At 40.5% G+C, this 23,272-nt stretch overlaps 1 protein-coding gene and 1 pseudogene across 1 annotated transcript in view; both read left to right on the plus strand.

The window, feature by feature from the left end:
- Window positions 1–23,272, plus strand: part of TRA2A (transformer 2 alpha homolog) — an 82,914-nt gene that overhangs the window by 14,205 nt on the left and 45,437 nt on the right. The window lies entirely within an intron of this gene.
- Window positions 7,470–9,254, plus strand: LOC100452221 (ATP-binding cassette sub-family E member 1-like; annotated as a pseudogene).

Below are 23,272 nucleotides of genomic sequence, written 5' to 3' on the forward strand. Positions count from 1 at the left end.
CAGCTGTGGTGAGGTATAATCAAGCCTCTGCACTCCAGCCTGGGCAACAGAGCAAAAAGCTATCTCAAAATAAATAAAGGCAATCATTCATCTCACTAAAAAAAACAAACAAACAAACAAAAAAAAAAAAAAAAACGAATATTTGGTCAACATAGTTTAAATGAAGTGGAATTTTAAATCTAGTTTTCTGGCTGGGCACAGTGGCTCACACCTGTAATCCCAGCACTTTGGGAGCCAAGGTGGGCAGATCACTTGAGGTCAGGAGTTAGAGAACAACCTGGCCAACATGGTGAAATTCCGTCTCTACTAAAAATACAAAAATTAGCCGGGTGTGGTGGCACGTGCCTGTAATCCCAGCTATTCGGGAGGCTGAGGCATGAGAATTGCTTGAACCCGGTAGGCGGAGGTTGCAGTGAGCCAAGATCACACCACTGTACTCCAGCTTGGGCGACAGAGCGAGACTCAGTCTCAATAAAAAAATAAATAAGTAAATTTAGTTTTTTGAAAATTTGACTAAACCTTCATGTACATATGTAATACACACAGAAGAATCTGTGTGCTGGAGGGGTGAGTGGGGAAGGAAAGGGTGGTAAAGCCTGAATAAGTGTTAGTGGCAGCCAGGCCACAGTGACCTCAGTCTTTGTGTGACCCCTGGTGCTGCAATGGTCAGGAAGCTGTGTTCTTGGGGTGTAACCTAGCATAACACCAGCTGTGATGGCCACAGAGGTGCCCATATCACCCCTCCCCCAACTTCAGGCAGCTCAGTGCTGACAGAGACCCCTTCTATATGGGCATTTGGGTGAAAAAGAGGAAAATGAATAAGTGACTTTCCCTTGGAACTCAGGGATTTCTCCCTGATCATCCCCACGTCCATCTGGGCTGGGTATCTAGGAGGCTGGAAGAGAGTCACAGCATAACTGGGCTTAGGGTACCCTCTGGTGCTGAAATGGCTGCAGTGACCATAGACAAGAACCCAATAGTTCCTTTTGAATCTTTTGAAGGCCCTCTGAAGGACAGGAACAAACTAAGTCAGACTGTGAGAACTGGAATAAATACCCACCTCTCCAGTGCCTGGACATCGATGAATGTCCACAAGCGTTAAGAACATTAAGAACAAAGCCGGGCGCAGTGGCTCATGCACTCCCAGCACTTTGGGAGGCCAAGGCGGGCAGATCACGAAGTCAGGAGTTCAAGACCATCCTGGCCAACATGGTGAAACCCCATCTCTACTAAAAATACAAAAATTAGCTGGATGTGGTGGCGCATGCCTGTAATCCTAGCTACTCAGGAGGCTGAGGCAGGAGAATTGCTTGAACATAGGAGGCAGAGGTTGCAGTGAGCCAAGATCGTGCCACTGAACTCCAGCCTGGACAACAGAGACTCCATCTCAAAAAAAAAAAAAAAGAACATTAAGAACAAATATGACCTCACCAAACTGAGTAAATAAAACACCAATGACTGACCATGGAGAGATAGAGACATATGACCTCTCAGACAGGGAATTCAAAATAGCTATTTTGAGGAAGCTCAAAGAACTTCAATAAAACACAGAGAAGCAATTCTAAAATTTATCAAAGTTAACAGAAATTGAAATAACTTTTAAGCACAGAAAACTTGGAGCTGAAAGATGCAATTGACAAGTTTAAAAATGCATCAAATGTGTCAGCAGAAGAACTGATCAAGCAAAAGAAAGAATTTGTGAGCTCAAAGGCTATTTGAAAATATGCAGAAGAGAAAAAAGGAAAAAAGAATGAAAAAACACTTAAAGATATAGAAAATAGCCTCAAAATAGCAAATCTAAGAGTCATTGACCTAAAAGAGAAGGTAGAGAAGGAGATAGGGATAGAAGATTTATTCAAATAAATAATAATAGAGAAGTATGCAAATCTTGAGAGAGATATTAATATCCAGGTGTAAAAAGGTCAAAAATCACCATGGAGATTCAATTAAAATAAGACTCTCCAAAGCATATAATACTCAAACTCTCAAAGGACAAGGACAAGGAAAGGATCCTAAAAGCAGCAAGAAAAAAAAACGAGTAACACATAAAGGAGATCCAATATGTCTACTAGCAGACTTTTCAGTGGAACACTTATAGGACAGGAAGGAATGATAGACATATTCAAAGTGAAGGAAAAAAACTTGTGACTGAAAATACTGTTTCCAGCAAAGCTATCCTTCCCATATGAAGGAGAAATACTTTCCCAGACAAACAAAAGCTGAGAGAATTTATCACCATCAGATCTGTCTTACAAGAAATCCTAAAGGAAATTCTTCAATCTGAAAGAAAAGGATGCTAACAAGCAACAAGAAAGTATCTGAAGGTATAAAACTCACTGGTAAAAGCAAGTGCATGGACAAATTCAGAATACTCTAAAACTGTAATTGTAGTGTAGAAACCACTCATGTTTTAAGTATAAAGATTAAAAAATATATCAAAAATAATAACTACAGAATTTTATTAAGTGGAAGACACTATAAAAAGATATAAAATGATGCATCACGCAGACCAATGGGAAAGAGAAATTATTTTAAAATTTAAAAATTAAGATAAAGGCTGGGCGTGGTGGCTAATGCCTATAATCCCAGCACTTTGAGAGGCTGAGGCAGGTGATCACCTGAAGTTGGGAGTTCCAGACCAGCCTGACCCACATGGTGAAACCCCATCTCCACTAAAAACACAAAAATTAGGCCAGGCATGGTGGCTCACGCCTGTAACCCCAGCACTTTGGGAGGCCCAGGCGGGCGGATCACTAGGTCAGGAGATTGGGACCATCCTGGCTAACAAGGTGAAACCCCGCCTCTACTAAAAAATACAAAAAATTAGCCAGGCGTAGTGGCGAGCACCTGTAGTCCCAGCTACTCGGGAGTCTGAGGCAGGAGAATGGTGTGAATCTGGGAGGCAGAGCTTGCAGTGAGCCGAGATCGTGCCACTGCACTCCAGCCTGGGCAACACAGCGAAGACTCCGTCTCAAAAAAAAACAAAAAAAAGAAACCCGTCTCTACTGAAAATACAAAAAAATAGCTGGGCGTGGTGGTGCACGCCTGTAGTCCCAGCTATTTGGGAGGCTGAGGCAGGACAATCGCTTGAACCCAGGAGGCGGAGGTTGTAGTGACCCAAGATTGCATCATTACACTCCAGCCTGGGTGATAGAGCGAGACTTTGTCTCAAAAAAAAGAAAAAATCAGCTGGGTGTGGTGGCAGGTGCCTGTAATCCGAACTACCCAGGAGGCTGAGGCAGGAGAATCGCTTGAACCCGAAGGCAGAGGTTGCAGTGAGCTGAGATTGCCCCATTGCACTCCAGCCTGGGTGACAGAGCAAGACTCTATCTCAGAAAAAAAAAAAAAAATTAAGATAAAAAAATATAAATTGAGACCACAAAAAAATGAAAATGTGAGAGGAATGCAGTAAAAGTATAGAATTTTTTAGTTTTATTTTAGCTATTTCTTTTCTTTACAATGTTGTCATTAGTTTTAAATGACTTCTTATAACTATAGGATTTTTTTGTAACCCCCATGGTACCACAAAACAGAAACCTATAATAGACACACAAAAAATAAAAGCAAGAAAGTGAACCACACTACCAGAGAAAATAACCACAAAGGAAGACAGTAAGAAAGAAAGAAAGGAGAGTTAGAAAACAACCAGAAAACAGGTAACAAAACGGCAGTAGGAAGTCCTTACTTATCAATAATAGCATTGGATGTAAATGGACTAAATTCTCCAATTGAAAAACATAGAATGGCTGCATGGATAAAAATAAAAAGACTAAACTACATACTGCCTACAAGAAACTCAACTCAGCAGCCGGGTGCAGTGGCTCACGCCTGTAATCCCAGCACTTTGGGAGGCCGAGGTGAGCGGATCACGAAGTCAGGAGATCAAGACCATCCTGGCTAACACGGTGAAACTCCGTCTCTACTAAAAATACAAAAAATTAGCCAGGCGTGGTGGCGGGCGCCTGTAGTCCCAGCTACTTGGAAGGCTGAGGCAGGAGAATGGGGTGAACCTAGGAGGCAGAGCTTGCAGTGAGCCAAGATTGTGCCACTGCACTCCAGCCTGGGCGACAGAGCGAGACTCCGTCTCAAAAAAATAAATAAATAATAAATAAAATAAATAAAATAAAAAAGAAACTCACCTCACCTATAAAGACACACATAGACTGAAAGAGAAGGATGGAAAAAAAATGTTTCATGCAAATGAAAACCAAAAAAGAGCAGGAGTAGCTATACTTACATCAGATAAAATAGACAAAGTCAAAAACCGTAAAAAGAGACAAAGAAGGTCATTATATAATGATAAAGGGGTCAGTTCAGCAAGAGGATATAACGGTTGCAAATATATATGCATCCAACACTAAGGCACCCAGACATAAAAAGCAAATATTATTTGAGCTAGAGAGAGAGATAGACCTCAACACAAGAATAGTAGAACATTTCAACACCCCACTTTCAAAACTAGATAGATCTTTCAGACAGAAAAATCAACATAGAAACCAAAATTAAACTGGGCGCAGTGGCTCATGTCTGTAATCCAGCACTTTTGGAGGCCAAGGCGGGTGGATCACCTGAGGTCAGGAGTTCGAGACCAGCCTGGCCAACATGGCGATACCCTGTCTCTAAAAATACAAAAATTAGCCGGATGTGGTAGCAGGTGCCTGGAATCCCAGCTACTCGGGAGGCTGAGGCAGGAGAATCACTTGACCCCAGGAGGCAGAGGCTGCAGTGAGCCAAGATCACGCAATTGCATTCTAGCCTAGGCAACAAGAGCAAGACTCCGTCTCAAAAAAAAAAAAACAAAACAACAACAAAAACAACAAAATAAAAATAAAAATAAACTTTGATGAAATAAATGGAAGAGGACATTTAAAAATAGAAAACTATTTTATGCTCATAGATTAGAATATTGTTAAAATGACAATACTTCCCAAAGCAATTTACAGATCAATGTAATCCCTATCAAATTACCAATGACATTCTTCACAAAAATAGAAAGAGCAATCCTAAAATTTATATGAAACCACAAAGACCCCAAATAACCAAAGGAATCCTGAGCAAAAAGAACAAAGCTACAGGCATCACACTACATGACTTCAAAATTTATTACAAACTATAGTCACCAAAACAGCATGGTACTGGCATAGAAACAAACACATAGACCAATAAAACAGAATAGAGAACCCAGAAATAAATCCACACATTTACAACAACTCATTATTGAGAAAGGCACCAAAAATATATAATTGGGAAATGACAGTCTTTTCAATAAATGGTATTGGAAAAACTACATAACTCTATGCAAAAGAATGAAACTAGCAGCCATGAAAAATGATAAGTTCATGTCCTTTTAGGGACATGGATGAAGCTGGAAACCATCATTCTCAGCAAACTATCGCAAAGACAAAAAACCAAACACCGCATGTTCTCACTCATAGGTGGGAATTGAACAATGAGAACACATGGACACAGGAAGGGGAACATCTCACACCGGGGACTGTTGTGGGGTGGCACATGTATACCTATGTAACAAACCTGCACGTTGTGCACATGTACCCTAAAACTTAAAGTATAGTAATAGTAAAATTAAAAAAAAAGAATGAAACTAGACCTACATCTCTCACCATTCATTAAAATAAATTCAAAATGGATTAAATAGTTGATTCTAAGACCTGAAACTATGAAACTACTAGAAGAAAACATTGGGGAATTGCTCCAGTACATTCATCTGGGCCAAGATTTTTTTCTGTAAGACCTGAAAAGCACAGGTGACCAAAGCAAAACAGAAAACTGGATTATGTCAAGCTAAAAAGCTTCTATAAAACAAAGGAAACAATTAACAATGTGAAGAGACAACTCACAGAGGCCAGGAGCAGTGGCTCACGCCTGTAATCCCTGCACTCTGGGAAGCTGAGGCGGGCAGATCGCTTGGTCCTAGGATTTTGAAATTAGCCTGGGTAACATAGCAAAACCTTGTCTACAAAAAAATTACCCAGGCATCCTGGCACACACCTGTAGTCCCAGCTACCTGGGAGGCTGAGGTGGGAGGACCACCTGAGCCCAGAAGGCTGAGACTACAATGAGCTGTGATCGCACCACTGCCCTCCAGCCTGGGTGACAGAGTGAGACCCTGTCTCAAAAAAAAAACAGAGAGGGAGATCATCCATGGAATGGAGGAAAATATCTGCAAACTATCCATCTGCCAAGGGACTAATAATCAGAATATGTAAGGAACTCAAATAGCTCAATAGCAAAAAGTAAGAATCATCTGATTTTAAAATGGTCAAAGGATTTGAACAGACATTTTTCAAAAGAAGACATACACATGGCAAACAGGTATATGAAAAAAATGCTTAACATCACTAGTCATCAGAGATACGCACATCAAAACCACAATGCAATATCATTTCACCATAATGAGCCCCCATCTCTATAAAAAATAAAAAATTGGCCGAGCGCATAGGCTCACGCCTGTAATCCCAGCACTTTGGGAGGCTGAGGCGGACGGATCATGAAGTCAAGAGATTGAGACCATCCTGGCCAACATGGTGAAACCCCATCTCTACTAAAAATACAAAAATTAGCTGGGCGTGGTGGCACGCACCTGGAGTCCCAGCTATTCGGGAGGCTGAGGCAGGGGAATCACTTGAACCTGGGAGGCAGAGGTTACAGTGTGCTGAGATCACGCCACTGCACTCCAGCCTGGCAACAGAGCGAGACACCTTCTCAAAAATAAATAAAATAAATAAATAAATATATAAAATAAATAAAACAAAAAATTAGCTGGGCATGGTTGTAGGTGCTTGTAGTCCCAGCTACTCAGAAGGCTGAAGCAGGAGGATTGCTGAGCCCAGAAGTTTGAGGCTTCAGTGAGCTGTGATTGCACGACTGCACTCCAGCCTGGGTGAGTGCAGAATGAAACCCTGCCTCTATTTTAATTTTTTTTAATTAATAAAAAAAGAATAGGCCAGGCACGGTGATGCCTGTAATCTTAGCACTTTGGGAGGCCAAGGCGGGTGGATCACCTGAGGTCAATAGTTCGAGACCAGCCTGGCCAACATGGCGAATCCCCATCTCCACTAAAAATACAAAAAATTAGCCAAGCATGGTGGCGGTGGCCTGTAATCCCAGCTACTCGGGAGGCTGAGGCAGGAGAATAGCTTGAACCCAGGAGGCAGAGGTTGCAGTTAGCCAAGATTGTACCATTGCACTACAGCCTGGGCAACAAGAGTGAGACTCCATCTCAAAAAAAAAAAAAGCCGTTTTGGCCAGCGGCCACGAGAACATGCTGTGTGACTGAAAAGTAAAGACAAGAGCTGATTTGGCCTCTGCACTCCCCTCCTCAAGGGGATCATTTTCTCCAGAAGAGCTGGATATTCTTTCGCACAGTTATAGCAGACAAATTAATGAGAATTGCATTGTCAACCATGACAAATGTAAACCTAAGAAATGTCAACAGGAATGCAAAAAAGAGTTGTCCTGTAGTTCAAATGGAAGAATTATGCATAGAAGTTACACCCCAGAGCAAAATAGCATGGATTTCTGAAACTCTTTGTATTGGTTGTGGTATCTGTATTAAGAAATGCCCTTTCGGCACCTTATCAATTGACAATTTACCAAGCAACTTGGAAAAAGAAACCACACATTGATATTGTGCCAATGTCTTCAAACTTCACAGGTTGCCTATCCCTCGTCCAGGTAAAGTTTTGGGATTAGTTGGAACTAATGATATTGGAAAGTCAACTGCTTTAAAAAATTTTTAGCAGGAAAACAAAAGCCAAACCTTGGAAAGTAGGATGATCCTCCTGACTGGCAAGAGATTTTGACTTATTTCCGTGGATCTGAATTACAGAATTACTTTACCAAGATTCTAGAAGAGGACCTAAAAGCCATCATCAAACCTCAATATGTAGAACAGATTCCTAAGCCTGCAAAGGGGACAGTGGGATCTATTTTGGACTGAAAAGATGAAACAAAGACACAGGCAATTGCATGTCAGCAGCTTGAATTAACCCACTTAACAGAACAAAATGTTGAAGATCTTTCAGGAGGAGAGTTGCAGAGATTTCCCTGTGCTGTCATTTGCATACAGAAAGCTGATATGTTCATGTTTGATGAGACTTCTAGTTACCTAGATGTCAAGCAGCATTTAAAGCCTGCTATTACTATACAATCTCTGATAAATCCAGATAGATATATCATTGTAGTGGAATATGATCTAAGTGTATTAGACTATGTCTCTGACTTCATCTGCTGTTTATATGGTGTACCAAGCACCTATGGAGTTGTCACTGTGCCTTTTAGTGTAAGAAAGGGCATAAACATTTTTTTGGATGGCTATGTTCCAACAGAAAACTTGAGATTCAGAGATGCATCACTTGTTTTTAAAGTGGCTGAGACAGCAAATGAAGAAGAAGTCAAAGTGATGTGTATGTATAAATATCCAGGAATGAAGAAAAAATGGGAGAGTTTGAGCTAGCAATTGTAGCTGGAGAGTTTACAGATTCTGAAATCATGGTGATGATGCTGGGGGAAAATGGAATGGGTAAAACGACATTTATCATAATGCTTGCTGGAAGACTTAAACCTGATGAAGAAGAAGAAGTACCAGTTCTAAATGTCAGTTATAAGCTACAGAAAATTAGTCCCAAATCAACTGGAAGTGTTCACCAGTTACTACATGAAAAGACAAGAGATGCTTATACACATCCACAATTTGTGACTAATGTAATGAAGCCTCTGCAAATTGAAAACATCATCAAGAGGTGCAGACATTATCAGGTGGTGAACTACAGCGAGTAGCTTTAGCCCTTTGTTTGGGCAAACCTGCTGATGTCTATTTAATTGATGAACCATCTGCATATTTGGATTCTGAGCAAAGACTGATGGCAGCTCGAGTTGTCAAACGTTTCATACTTCATGCAAAAAAGACAGCCTTTGTTGTGGAACATGACTTCATTATGGCCACCTATCTAGCGGATCATGTCATCATTCTTGATGGTGTTCCATCTACTAAGAACACAGTTGCAAACCGTCCTCAAACCCTTTTGGCTGGCATGAATACATTTTAGTCTCAGCTTGAAACTACATTCAGAAGAGATCCAAACCACTATAGACCACGAATAAATAAATTTAATTTAATTAAGGATGTAGAACAAAAGAAGAGTGGAAACTACTTTTTCTTGATTAGATTGAATCTGAGAATATTGATAAGCCACTTATTAAAAGGAATATTTACTAGAATTTTTGTCATATAAAACTCGAATCAGGATTTTATGCTCCACATACTCTGGAGCTTGAAGTATAATTTACTTAATGTAACATCAAAGCCAGTTGAGTTCTAAATTGTAGTTGAAACACAGAAAATGCCACTTTACTGTTCCTGATGAGGCCCTTTTGTGCCTAATATTCTAAAGACATTTCAAGCTATACAAATTACCTCCAAGTTTTCATGATGTATGGGAAGATTTTCAGTAGGTGTATTATATTCACATACCAAATGCTGACCATTGTTGCTCCATTTTTTAAATCTTGAAAAGGGTTTCTGTATTTACCTGGTTTGCCAAGTATGCCAGTGTAACAAAACTGCCCTCATTTTAAAAGCCGGTCAAAGATTCCACTGATTGACATTTGATAAATAAACATCAGGATTATGTTTATTATTTGTTTTCAGTCTTTGCACTATATTATCAGTATATGGTTTCTGAGGAAGATTATCTACTACAAAACACCACTGTTGGAAAAATACATATTTTTTAATTGCTTTTAATCTTTTTTGGTGCTTTTGAACATGTTTAGCAGAAACCAATTCTGTTCCCTTCCTCCCAAAAAACCCCTAACTTTACTCTGAATTTTTTAGTTTTTGCATTCCATAAGGTTCTGTATTCAGTCATTCTCTGGGTAATGTCATTTTTTTACACATATATAATCACTGTTCAAGATTTAGGAAAAAGCATTTCTTTTTTTTTTTCCTCTTCTTCTTCTTCTTCTTCTTCTTCTTCTTCTTCTTCTTCTTCTTCTTCTTCTTCTTAGGAAAAAGCATTTCTAAAGAATATTTGCTTCCCTTACAACTACAGACTCGAAATCTTTAAAGATGGTGCCCAAGCATCTATGTATTTTTTTAAAGTTCCACAGATTTTTCCAGTGGGCACTCAAGAATTATAAACCACTTCCCTAACGGCAACATTAATGCAAAAGCCCCAGATAGCAATACAAAGTATTCCTTGGTACCACATATATTCATTTATGAGTGGGTATAGAACACATTATCTAAACCTTTTTTTAGTTCCAAAAACCCATCCAAATTTGTTTAGTTCCTGAATTTTGAACAGGATTACCTGTAGCCTGGTGCCACTTTAAGTTGTACTTCTGAGAAAACTGGAATTAACTTATGAGTGAGGAAGAGGGTTTACTAAATAAATGGGGCAAGCAAAATTGAGGGGGAAATTAGAAAGCATTTCACAAACTTTAAGACCTACTTGAAATAATAGAAGTCTTGATTAATATGCAAATAATGGCTAGAAAGTATGGTTTAATTGGATCCCATTATGCCTTTTAAAAAAAATTATGTGACTAATTCATAAATACATGTTGTAAAAATTCAAATATACAGAATGAAATAAAAAATGATCTCCCCTTATTACCCTCCCAAAGGTTACCAGTGTTTGAATTTAATAATGTATATTCTTTCATGTTTTTTTCTGTGCACTTACCTAAGTGTGAATATGTAAAGGGTTTGTTTTGTACGCAAATGGGATTATACTAAAATAAGTAATGCCTACTTTTAAGGATAGGTTAAATTTGTGAAGGATTAAGTTCAAATATATTGAATAAAATAAGCAAAAGCTATAAAAAATAGCCGAATTAAATGAAATAGAGACTTAAAAACAATACAAAGGATCAACGAAACAAAACGTTGGTTTTTTGAAAAGATATACAAAATTGATAAACCTGGCTAGACTAATCAAGAAAAAAAGGAAGAAGACTTAAATAATCAAAATTGGGGGAAAAAAGGAGACATTACAACTGATTCCACACGTATACAAAAGATTATTAGAGACTATAACAAGCCACTATATGCTAAGAAATGGAAGGAGATGGAAAATTTTTGGACACACAACCACCAAGATTGAACTACAAAGAAATAGAAAACCTAAACAGGCTAATAATGAGGAATGAGATTGAATCAGTAATTTAAAAAACCTCCCAACTAAGAAAAGTCCAGGACCAGATGGCTTTGCTGCTGAATCATATCAATCGTATACAGAACAATGTACACCAATTCTTCCCAAACTATTCCAAAGAAATTAAGAGAAGGAAGTACTTTTTAACTCATCCTTTCAGATCAGCATAACCCTGATACCAAAACCAGACAAGGACATCACAAAAAAAGACTGTGAGCTGAGATCTCTGATAAACATAGAGTCAACAATCCTCAACAAAATATTATCATATTGAATCCAAAAACACGTTAAAAAGATATTTAGACAGATACCATGATCACATGGGATTCATCCAGCTGATGCAATAATGGTTCAACATATGCAAATCAATGTAAACATTATAAGACCAGGTGTGGTGGCTCACACCTGTAATCCCAGCACTTTGGGAGGCTGAGTTGGGAGGATTGCTTGAGGCCAGGAGCTTGAGATCAGCCTGGGCAGCATGGTGAGACCCATCTGTACAAAAAATTTAAAAATTAGCTGGATGTAATGATGCATGCCTGTAGTCCCAGCCAGTTAGGAGACTGAGGTGGGAGGTCGAGGTTGCAGTAAGCTTTCATCGCACCACTGCAGTCCAGCCTGGGTGAGATCCTGCCTCAGAAAAAAAAAAAAAAGTCAACATCCTTATCATCAGGAAAATACAAATCAAAACCAAAATGAGATAATATCTTACCCCAGTTACAATGGTTATTATTGAAAAGAAAAAAAAAACACACCAGGCATGGTGGCTCACGCCTGTAATCCCAGCACTTTGGGAGGCCGAAGTGGGTGGATCACTTGAGGTCGGGAGTTCTAGACCAGCCGGGCCAACATGGTGAAACCCCATCTCTACTAAAAATACAAAAATTAGTTGGGTGTGGTGGCGGGCGACTGTAATCTCAGCTACTCAGAGGCTGAGGCAGGAGAATCGCCTGAATCCAGGAGGCAGGGGTTGGAGTGAGCCAAGATGGTACCACTGCACTCCAGCCTGGGGGACAGAGTGAGAATCCATCTCAAAAAGGAAAAAAATAAGTTATGGTACAAACATACAGTTAGGTAGTAGGTAGTGTTCAATAGCCCAGTAGGGTGACTATGTTTAACAACAATATATCGTATATTTCAAAATTGCAAGAAGGGAAGATCTGAAATGTTCCCAACACAAAGAAATGATCAATGTTTGACGTGAAGGATATCTTAAGTACCCTAACTTGATCATTACACATTCTATGCATATATCAAAATATCAGTTACCTCATAAATATGTACAAATATTAGTATCAATTAAAGAAAAATATAGCTAGATGTGGTGGTGCATGCATCTCATCTACTTGGTAGGCTGATGTAGGAGGATCACTTGAGCCCAGGAGTTCAAGGCCAGCCTGGGCAACATAGCAAGACTCCATCTCTAAAAAATAGTAATAAAATAAACAAATAAATAAAAATAAAATGAATGAAATCTGAGATGAGAAAGAATACATTACAACTGATGCCACAGAAACATAAAGGATTATTAAAGACTGTTATAAACAACTACATGCTAACAAATTGGACAACTTAGAAATATATATATATATATATATATATATATATATTCCTGGACACATACAAACTACCAAGATAAAATCATGAAGAAATAGAAAACTTAAACAGACCAATAACAAGTAACAAGACTAAAGCCATAATAAAAAGTCTGCCAATAAAGAAAAGCCCAGGACCAGATGCCTTCACTGCTATATTCTACCAAGCTTGTAAAGAAATAATACCGATTCTATTCAGACTATTCCAGAAAATTAATAAGAAGGTACTGCTTCTTCTGTGAGGCCAGCTTTACCTTGATACCAAAACCTAATGAAGACACAATAACAAAAGAAAACTATATTCTACTACCCCTGAGAAACATAGCCAACAATCCTCAACAAAATACTAACTAAATTAAATTAAAACTAAATATTAAATTTATTAATATCAATATTATTAGTCTCTTCAATAATAATTACTAATTAAATTAATAATTAATATGTAAAAGATCAAGTGAGATTGATCCCAGGGAAGCAAAGATGGTTCAATATATGCAAACCAATAAACGTGATATACCACATTGACAGAATCAAAGACAAAAACCATATGATCATTTCAATAGATGCTGAAAAAGCACTGAATAAAATTCAACATCCCTTCATGATAAAGACTCTTAACAAACTGGGTATAGAAGGAACACACTTCAAACAATAAAGGCAATGTATGACAAACCCACAGCTACCATCATACTGAATGGACAAAAATTGAAAGTCTTTCCTTGAATATCTGGAACAAGACAAGGGTGCCCATTTTTGCCCGTTTTATTCAACTGGAGGTCCTAGCCAGAGCAATTAGACCAGAGAAAGAAATAAGGAACACTCACATTGGAAAGGAAGAAGCCACACTGTCCTTCCTTGCAGATAACGTTATCTTATTTCTAGAAAAAACTAAAGATATCACAAAAAACTTTTAGGACTGATAAATTTCGTAAAGTTTGCAGATACAAAAAGCAACATATAAAAATCAGTAGCATTTCTATATGCCAGCGGTGAACAATCTGAAAAAGAAATCAAGAGAGCAATCCCATTTTACAATAGCTACAAAAATAAAATAAAGTACCTAAGAATCAATTTAACCAAAGAAATCAAAGATCTCTACAATGATAACTATAAAACAATAATGAAAGAAATTGAAGAGGACACCAAAAAAATGGAAAGATAATTGATGTTCATGAATTGGAAGAGTTAATATTGTTGAAATGTCCATACCACCAAAGTAACCTACAGGCTCAATGCAATCCCTATCAAAATATCAATGACATTTTTACATAAAAAGAAAAAGCTACCTTTTTTTTTTTTTTTTTGAGGCAGAATTTTCCTCTGTAACCCAGGTTGCAGTGCAGTGGCGCGATGTCGGCTCACTGGAACCTCCGCCTCCAGGTTCAAGCGATTCTCCTGCTCAGCCTCTTGAGTAGCTGGGACTATATGTGTGCACCACCATGCCTGACTAATTTTTGTATTTTTAGTAGAGACGGGGTTTCACCATGTTGGTCAGGCTGGTCTCAAACACCTGATGTCAAGTGATCCTCTGGCCTTGGCCTCCCAAAGTGCTGGGATTACAGGCATGAGCCACCATGCCAGACCAGATTGTTACAAATTTTAAACTTAAAATTTGTACAGAACCATAGTAGATTCTGAATAGCCAAAGTAATTCTGAGCAAAAAGAACAAAGCCAGAGATGTTACACTACCTGACTTCAGTAGTATACTACATATACTAAAAGGCTATAGTACTCACATCAGCATGGTACTGGCATAAAAACATACACATAGACCAATGGAACAGAATAGAGAACCCAGAAATAAAGCCACACATTTGCAGCCATCTCATTTTCAACAAAGCTTCTGAAAATTTACACTGGGGAAAGGGCAGTCTTTTCAATAAATGGTGCTCAGAAAACTGATATCCATGTGCCTAAGAATAAAACTAGACCCCTATATCTCACCATACAAAAAAATAAACTCAAAATGGCTTTGAGAGCTGATTCTAAGACCTGAAACTACAAAACTACTAGAACATATTGGGGAAATGCTACAGAACACTGGTCTGAGCAAGATTTTTTTTTGTGTAAGACCTCAAAAGCACAAGCAACAAAAACAAAAATAGACACATAGGACTATATTAAACTAAAAAGCTTTGGCACAGCAAAGGAAACAATTAATAAAGTGAAGAGACAACCTACAGAAAGGGAAAAATATTTGCAAACTGGCTGGGTGCAGTGACTCACTTCTGTAATCCCAGCACTTTCAGAGGCCAAGGCAAAAGGATGGCTTGTGGCCAGGTGTTCAAGGCCAGCATGGGCAACACAGTGAGACCCTGTCTCTACAAAATAATTAACTAATTTAAAAAATTAAAAGAACATTTGTAAACTATCCATCTATCAAGGAATTAATAATCAGAATATACAAGGAGTTCATGCAACTCAATAGCAAAAATAAATAATTCAAATGGGCAAAAGATCTGAATAGACATTTCTCAAAGGAAGATGTACAAGGGTATGGTGGCGCATGCCTGCAGTTCCAGCTACTCATCAGGCTGAGGTAGGAGGATCTCTTAAGCCGGAAGTTCAAGTCCAACCCGGGCAATATAGCAAGACCCTGTCTCTAAAAATAAATAAATGACATACAAATGGACAACAGGTATATAAAAAAAAAACTCAACATCACTAATCATATCAGGCAAACACAAATCAAACCACAATGAGATATTTACCTCAGTAAAATGGCTATTATCAAAAAGATCAAAAATAACAAATGCTCAGCACCATAGGAAAGGTTAAAAAAAAAGAAGAAGCCAGGCACAGTGGCTCACGCCTGTAATCCCAACACTTTGGGAGGCCAAGGCAGGCAGATCATGAGATCAGGAGTTCGAGACCAGCCTGGCCAAGATGGTGAAACCCTGTCTCTACTAAAAATACAAAAATTAGCCGGGCATGGTGGCGGGTGCCTGTAATCCCAGTTAGTCGGGAGGCTGAGGCAGAGGATTGCTTGAACCCAGGAGGCGGAGGTTGCAGTGAGCCCATATCATGCCATTGCACTCCAGCCTGGGTGACAGAGCAAGATTCTGTCTCAAAAAAAGAAAAGAAAAGAAAAGGACAGATGGTAACAAGGAGAAGAGGAGCACTTCTACACTGTTGGTGGGAATGTAAAATAGTACAGCCACTGTGGAAAACAGTACAGAGGAGGTGCCTCAAAAAACTAAAAAGGAAACCACCAGATGATCTAGCAATTCCACTGCTGGTTATATACCCAAAACAAAGGAAATCAGCATTCCAAAGAGATATCTGCACTTGCATGTTTATTGCATCATATTCACAATAGCCAACAAATGGAATCTTAACCTAAGAGAGTCCATCAGTGGATGAACGAACGGATAAAGAAAATGTGGTATTAATAAAAAGACAGAGAGAGAAATGAAAATGTGATATTTATATATGAATATTATTCAGCCATAATAAAGAATAAACTCCTGCCAGTTGCAGCAACATGGGTGGAACTAGAGGATGTTATGTTAAGGGAAATAAGCCAGGCACAGAAAGACAAATATTGTATGTTCTCATTCATATGTGAGGGCTAAAAATTTGATCTCATGGAGGTAGAGAACAGAATGGTGGTTACAGAGGCCAGGAAGGGTAGGAGGAAGGGGGGATAAAGAGAGGTTAGGTAATGGGTACGAAAATACAGTTAGATAGAAGGAATAATTTCTAGTGTTCAATAGAACAGTAGGGTGACTATAGTTAATAATAATTTATCATATATTTCAAAATAGCTAGAAGATAAGATTTGGAATGTTTCTAACACAGAGAAATGATAAATATGTGAGGTGATAGACATTCCAATTACCCTGATTTGATCATTACACATTGTATGCACGTGTCAAAATACCATATGTACCACATAAATATGTACAACTATTGTGTATAAATAAATAAAAGCTAAATCTCAGGATGTTTCTTCAAAAAAGAAAAATCTGTTTCAGGCAGGCATTGGAGGACACAATGACAAATGAGGCACAATCGTTTACACTCAAGGACCTTGCAGTCTGGAAGGTACCCTGAGAAACCTATTCTATAGGTTCTATAGCCTTATGGAAGTCAAGATTTCCTGTTGGCCGGGTGCGGTGGCTCACACCTGTAATCCTAGCACTTTGGGAGGCTGAGGTGGGTGGATCACGAGGTCAGGAGTTCAAAGCCCTCCTGGGCAATATGGTGAAACCCCGTCTCTACTAAAAAATACAAAAATTAGCTGGGCATGGTGGTGTGCACCTCTAGTCCCAGCTACTCAGGAGGCTGAGGCAGGAGAATCACCTGAACCCGGGAGGCGGAGGTTGCAGTGAACCGAGATTGTACCACTGCACTCCAGCCTGGGTAACAGAGTGAGACTCTGTCTCAAAAAAAAAAAAAGATTTCTTGTCATTTGCATTCCTTCTTTTACAAATTCATTAATCATGTCAAAAGAAAGAAAGTAAAGTTAGCCACGCACAGTGGCTCACACCTGTAATCTTAGCACTTTGAAAAACCAAGGAGTGGGAAAACAGCCTGGGCAACATGTGGAAATCCTATCTCTACCAAAAAAAAAAAAAATTGCAAAACTAGCCAAGCATGCTGGCGTGCACCTGTAGTCCCAGCTACTCAAGAGGCTGAGGTGGGAGGATGGCTTGAGCCCAGGAGGTGGAGGTTGCAGTGAGCGGTAATCGTGCCACTGCACTCCAGCCTGGGTGACAGAGCCACACCTTGTCTCAAAAAAATAAATAAATAAAAATAAAGTAAAGTGAATCTGAAAATACCCGTCTTTATCAAACTCTCACTTCTAAGAATGTATTTCCTTTATATGACCACATAAATGATACTTTGAAGAATTCTTTCTTGAATCTTGCCCAGAATCAAAACCAATTTCATCAGCATATAATTTGAGAGCTCCATCTCCTCCTATTAGAAATTGCCACTGTATTTGTTAATATCCGATCTTGATTTCATTCTCCTTGATTTTCAAATAACAGAATATCTGTTCATCTACTCATTCAGGGCTCTCTGAGTAAGCTGAGATATAATTCACGTAGGCCTGATAATTGAAAATTATTTAGATCACTGTACAATTTATATATTCTCACACTTCTCACCCATCTTGGGCTCCAGTTCCTTCTGACCCACTTTTGTTTTACCTTCATCAGTATCCAGACCATTTTCTTTGACACAGAAGACAGACTCAAAGAGTTCTGCTTCCTCTGTCACTTGTTCACACTACACAGCCCAAGCATCAGACCTAGGTCTTCTTTTATCTTCTAGAGCTAAATGTGATCGTTTTTTGTTCTGAGATAGAGTCTCACTCTGTCGCCCAGGCTGGAGTGCAGTGGTGTGATCTTGGCTCACTGCAATTGCCGCCTCCTGGGTTCCAGCGACTCTGCCTCAGCCTCCTGAGTAGCTGGCACTATAGGCACACGACACCACCCCCGGCTAATTTTTGTATTTTTGGTAGAGATGGAGTTTCACCATATTGGCCAGGCTGGTCTCAAACTCCTGACCTAAGGTGATCCACCACCTTGGCCTCCCAAAGTGGTGGGATTACAGGCATGAGTCACCGTGCCTGGCCTAAAAAACTGTTTTATTTGTCATTAGTGGCTTTGCAATTCTTCCCTCATTTGAGCTTTAGTATTCCTCATGCCATTTTCACAGATTTGTGGAACTCTCTCTATTAATCTTTAGTCACATTTCCTTATTTCCGTCATGCATATATTTTCTATTAATATCCGAACTAATTAGAAAATGCCACATACTACCACAATGGCTTTTTCAGACATCTCCTTTTTCTCTTCTTCACTGAGGTCATTTTAAATTATGTGATCAGAATTGACTATTTCAGGACAACCCAATCCTCTTGATCATGGCACATCTAGCACAGTGCAGAGCAAATAATAGGAACTTACTAAATATTTAATGAATTACAATAAATGAAAGAAAATCTCATTCCAATGAATATTTTTTTTCTTGAGACCAAGTCTCACTCTGTTGCCCAGGCTGGAGTGCAATGGTGTGATCTTGGCTCACTGCAATCACTGCCTCCCAGGTTCAAGCAATTCTGCCTTGGCCTCCTGAGTAGCTGGGACTACAGGTGCCTGCCACCACACTTGGCTAATTACTGTATTTTTAGTAGAGATGGGGTTTCACCATGTTGGCCAGGGTGGTCTCGAACTCCTAACCTCAGATGATCCACCTGCCTTGGCCTCCCAAAGTGCTGGGATTACAGGCGTGAACTGCTGTACTAGGCCATCATTCCAAAGAATTATGCCTCTCCTTGCTTTGAACTGATTTTTTCTTTTTTTGAGACAGGGTCTCACTCTGTCATCCAGGCTGCAGTGCAGTGGCATGATCATAGCTCACTGAAGCCTTGAACTCCTGGACTCAAGTGATCCTCCCACCTCAGTCTCCTGAGTAGATGGGACTACAGGTGTGTGTCACCAAGCCCAGATAATTATTTAAAACTTTTTTAAGAGATGAGGATCTTGCTATGTTGTCCAGGCTGGCCTGGGACACCTGGCCTAAAGTGACCCTGTCATCTCAGCCTCCCAAATAGCTGGGATTACAGGCACAAGTCACCCACACCGAGCTCTCTGAATTTTTAAAAATCTGAATGTTTTTGTAATCTTCAAGACATAGCTGGCTATTCCTATTATAAAAAATTATATACAAAAATGAGCCAGGCATGGTGGCACGTGCCTATAGTCCCAGCTACTTGGGAGGCTGAGGCAGGAGAATCGCTTGAACCCGGGAGGCAGAGGTTGCAGTAAGCCGGGATCGTGCCACTGGCCTGGGTGACAGACCAAGACTCTGTCTCGAAAAAAAAAAAAATTATGACGGCTGTAGAATAATTTTCTCCCTATGTTCCTGTCACTTCTACTTCAGTAAATTTCAGTTTTTGGTTTTGGGTTTTTTTTGTTTGGTTTTTTGTTTTTTGTTGTTTTTTTTTTTTTTTTGAGATGGAGTCTTGCCCTGTCGCCCAGGCTGGAGTGCATTGGTAGGATCTCGGCTCACTGCAACCTCCACCTCCAGGGTTCAAGCAATTCTCCTGCCTCAGCCTCCCAAGTAGCTGGGACTACAGGCACATACCACCACACCTGGCTAATTTTTGTATTTTTAGTAGAGATGGGGTTTCACCCTGTTGGTCAGGCTGGTCTCGAACTCCTGACCTCAGGCGATCCACCCGCCTCAGCCTCCCAAAGTGCTGGGATTATAGGTGTGAGCCACCACGCCCAGCCATGAATTTCAGTTTTAAAGTACATTCATCTTTCTGTGTTTGTCACTGCTGAAGACATCATTCAGTGCTGTGGGAGCCCCTCAGAAAAACCCTTTGGAGGCTGCACGTTGTGGCTCATGCCTGTAACCCCAGCACTGTGGGAGGCCGAGGTGGGTGGATCACAAGGTCAGGAGTTCAAGACCAGCCTGGCCGACATGGTGAAACCCTGTCTCTACTAAAGATACAAAAAATTAGCCAGGCATGGTGGTGGATGCCTGTAATCCCAGCTACTTGGGAGGCTGAGACAGGAGAATCGCTTGAACCCGAGAGGCAGAGGTTGCAGTGAGCTGAGATCCCACCAATGCATTCCAGCCAAGGCAACAGGGTGAGACTCCGTCTAAAAAAAAAAAAAAATTATGACGGCTGTAGAATCATTTTCTCCCTATGTTCCTGTCCCTTTTACTTCAGTGAATTTCAGTTTTAAAGAATATGCATCTTTCTGTGTTTGTCACTAGTGAAGACGTTAATTCAGTGCTGTGGGAGCCCCTCAGAAAAACCCTTTGGAGGCCAGACACCCTGGCTCACACCTGTAATCCCAGAACTTTGGGATGCCAAGCAAGAGGATCACTTGAGCCCAGGAGTACAAGACCAGCCCTGGCAATATAATGAGACCTAGTCTCTATAAAAGACTTAACAATTGGCTGGGCACGTTGGCTCATGCCTGTAATCCCAGCACTTTAGGAGGCCAAGGTGGGTAGATCACCTGAGGTCAGGAGTTCAAGACCAGCCTGACCAACATGGTGAAACCCTGTCTCTACTAAAAATACAAAATTAGCCAGGCGTGGTGGCGGGTGCCTGTAATCCCAGCTACTCGGGAGGCTGAAGTAGGAGAACCGCTTGAACCCGGGAGGCAGAGGTTGCAGTGAGCCGAGATTGCTCCATTGCACTTAGCCTGGGTGACAGAGCAAAACTCTATCTTAAAAAAAAAAAAAAAAAAAAAGACTTAAAAATTATCCAAGTGTGGCAGGGTGTGGTGGGAGGATTGCTTGAGGCCAGAAGTTTGAAACCAACCTGGGCAACAAAGGAAGACGCCATCTCTATTAAAAAAGAGAGATTTTGGCTGGGTGCAGTGGCTCACGCCTGTAATCCCAACACTTTGGGAGGCTGTGAAGGGCGGATTACCTGAGGCCAGGAGTTCAAGACCAGCCTGGCCAACTTGGTGAAACTCCGTCTCTACTAAAATACAAAAATTAGCCGGGCATGGTGGCAGGCACCTGTAAATCCCAGCTACTTGGGAGGCTGAGGCAGGAGAATTGCGAGGCAGAGGCTGCAGTGAGCCAAGATCGTGCCACTGCACTCCTCTTGTTGCCTGGGCAACAGAGCAAGACTACGTCTCAAAACATGAGAGCGAGAGAGAAATTTCGAAGAAGAAGAAGGAGGAGGAGGAGTAGGAGGCAGAGGAGGAGGAGGAGGCTGGGCACAGTGGCTCACGCCTGTAATCCCAGCACTTTGGGAGGCCGAGACCAGTGGATCATGAGGTCAGGAAATCGAGACCATCCTGGCCAACATGGTGAAACCCTGTCTGTACTCAAAATACAAAAATTAGCCACACATGGTGGCATGTGCCTGTAGTCCCAACTACTCAGGAGGCTGAGGCAGGAGAATAGCTTGAACCCGGGAGGCAGAGGTTGCAGTGAGCCGAGATCATGCCACTCCACTCCAGCCTGGGCGACAGAGCAAGACTCCATCTAAAAAATAATAATAATAAAGAAAAAGAAGGAGGCCGGGTATGGCGGCTCACACCTGTAATCCCAGCACTTTGGGAGGGCAAGGTGGGAGTACCCCTTGAGCCCAGGAGTTCAAGACCAGCCTGGGCAACATGGCAAAATCCTGTCTCTACCAAAAATTCAAAAGAAATTAGCTGGGTGTGGTGGCGTGCACCTGTAAGTCCCAGCTACTTGAAAGAATGAGGCAGGAGGATTCTTTGAGCCCAGGTGTTCAAGGCTGCAGTGAGCTATGATCACACCACTGCACGCCAGTCCAGGTGAAAGAGTGGGACCCTGTCTCTATTTACAAAATTAAATTGTGACTAAATGTTGCCATGAACTCATAAGTTCTATTTTTGGGAAAGTTATGAAAGGAAGACAAACCCCTCTCCCTGCTTCTGCCAACCTTTGCTGAACATTAGCCCAGCTGTCTCCAGAGATGCCGTGCCTGTGTCGTGGGCAAAACCCATCAGGGACCACGTGCAGCCAGCTCTGAGCTCAGAGCCACGAAGACTATGTAGGAGCTTGAAAACGTGATGGGTAATGTCTGGATATTGCTTTGCATTTTATTTGCTAGGGAATTAAGGGAACATGAATCCTGCTAATCATTCTCCATCACTTCCATTCTTCAGTCTCTATCTCATTGCAATTAAGAGAATCAAACTGAGTCCCCGCCCAAGAGGGCAGGCAAACACAATTTAGGTAGCCCTTAAATTTTTATTATGTAATATTAAAGGAAGTTAGGGTTACTAATTGTTCCAAAATTGTATATTTTTCCACCTTGCATATAACTTTGATATTTTAGATGAAATTCCTAAAAACATAGCCTTATTTTGATGCCATAGATAAGTCCTTTATAACATTTTTTAATTTCAATAGCTTTAGGGGTACAAGCAGTTTCTGGTTACATGGATTAATTGTGGAATGGTGAAGTCTAGATGTTTAGTGCACAGGTCACCTGAATAGTGTACATTGTACCCAATAGGTAGTTTTTCATCCCTCACGTGCCTTCAACATTCCCCATCTGTCTCCAGTGTCCATCTGTATGATGCCATAGATAAATATTGCGATTAAAAATATGTGCTGCTGGCCAGGTGCAGTGGCTCACGCCTGTAATCCCAGCACTTTGGGAGGCTGAGATGGGTAGATGACCTAAGTTAAGGAGTTCAAGACCAGCCTGGCTAACATGGTGAAACCCAGTCTCTACTAAATATACAAAAATTAGCCAGGCATGGTGGCAGGCACCTGTAATCCCAGCTGCTCTGGAGGCTGAAGCAGGAGAATCGCTTGAACCCAAGAGGCAGAGGTTGCAGTGAGCCAAGATTGCACCAGTGCACTCCAGCCTGGGCAACAGAATGAGACTCTGTTTCAAAAAAAAAAAAAAAAAAAAAAAAGCGCTGCTATATTTATGATTCCATTTACCTGAAATCCCCAGAACAGGCAATCCAATCCATAGAGACATAAAGTAGATTAGTACTTGTCAGAAGATGGGGGGAGGATGG

The sequence above is a fragment of the Pongo abelii genome, chromosome 6 (assembly GCF_028885655.2).
Source record: "Pongo abelii isolate AG06213 chromosome 6, NHGRI_mPonAbe1-v2.0_pri, whole genome shotgun sequence".
NCBI lineage: Eukaryota > Metazoa > Chordata > Mammalia > Primates > Hominidae > Pongo > Pongo abelii.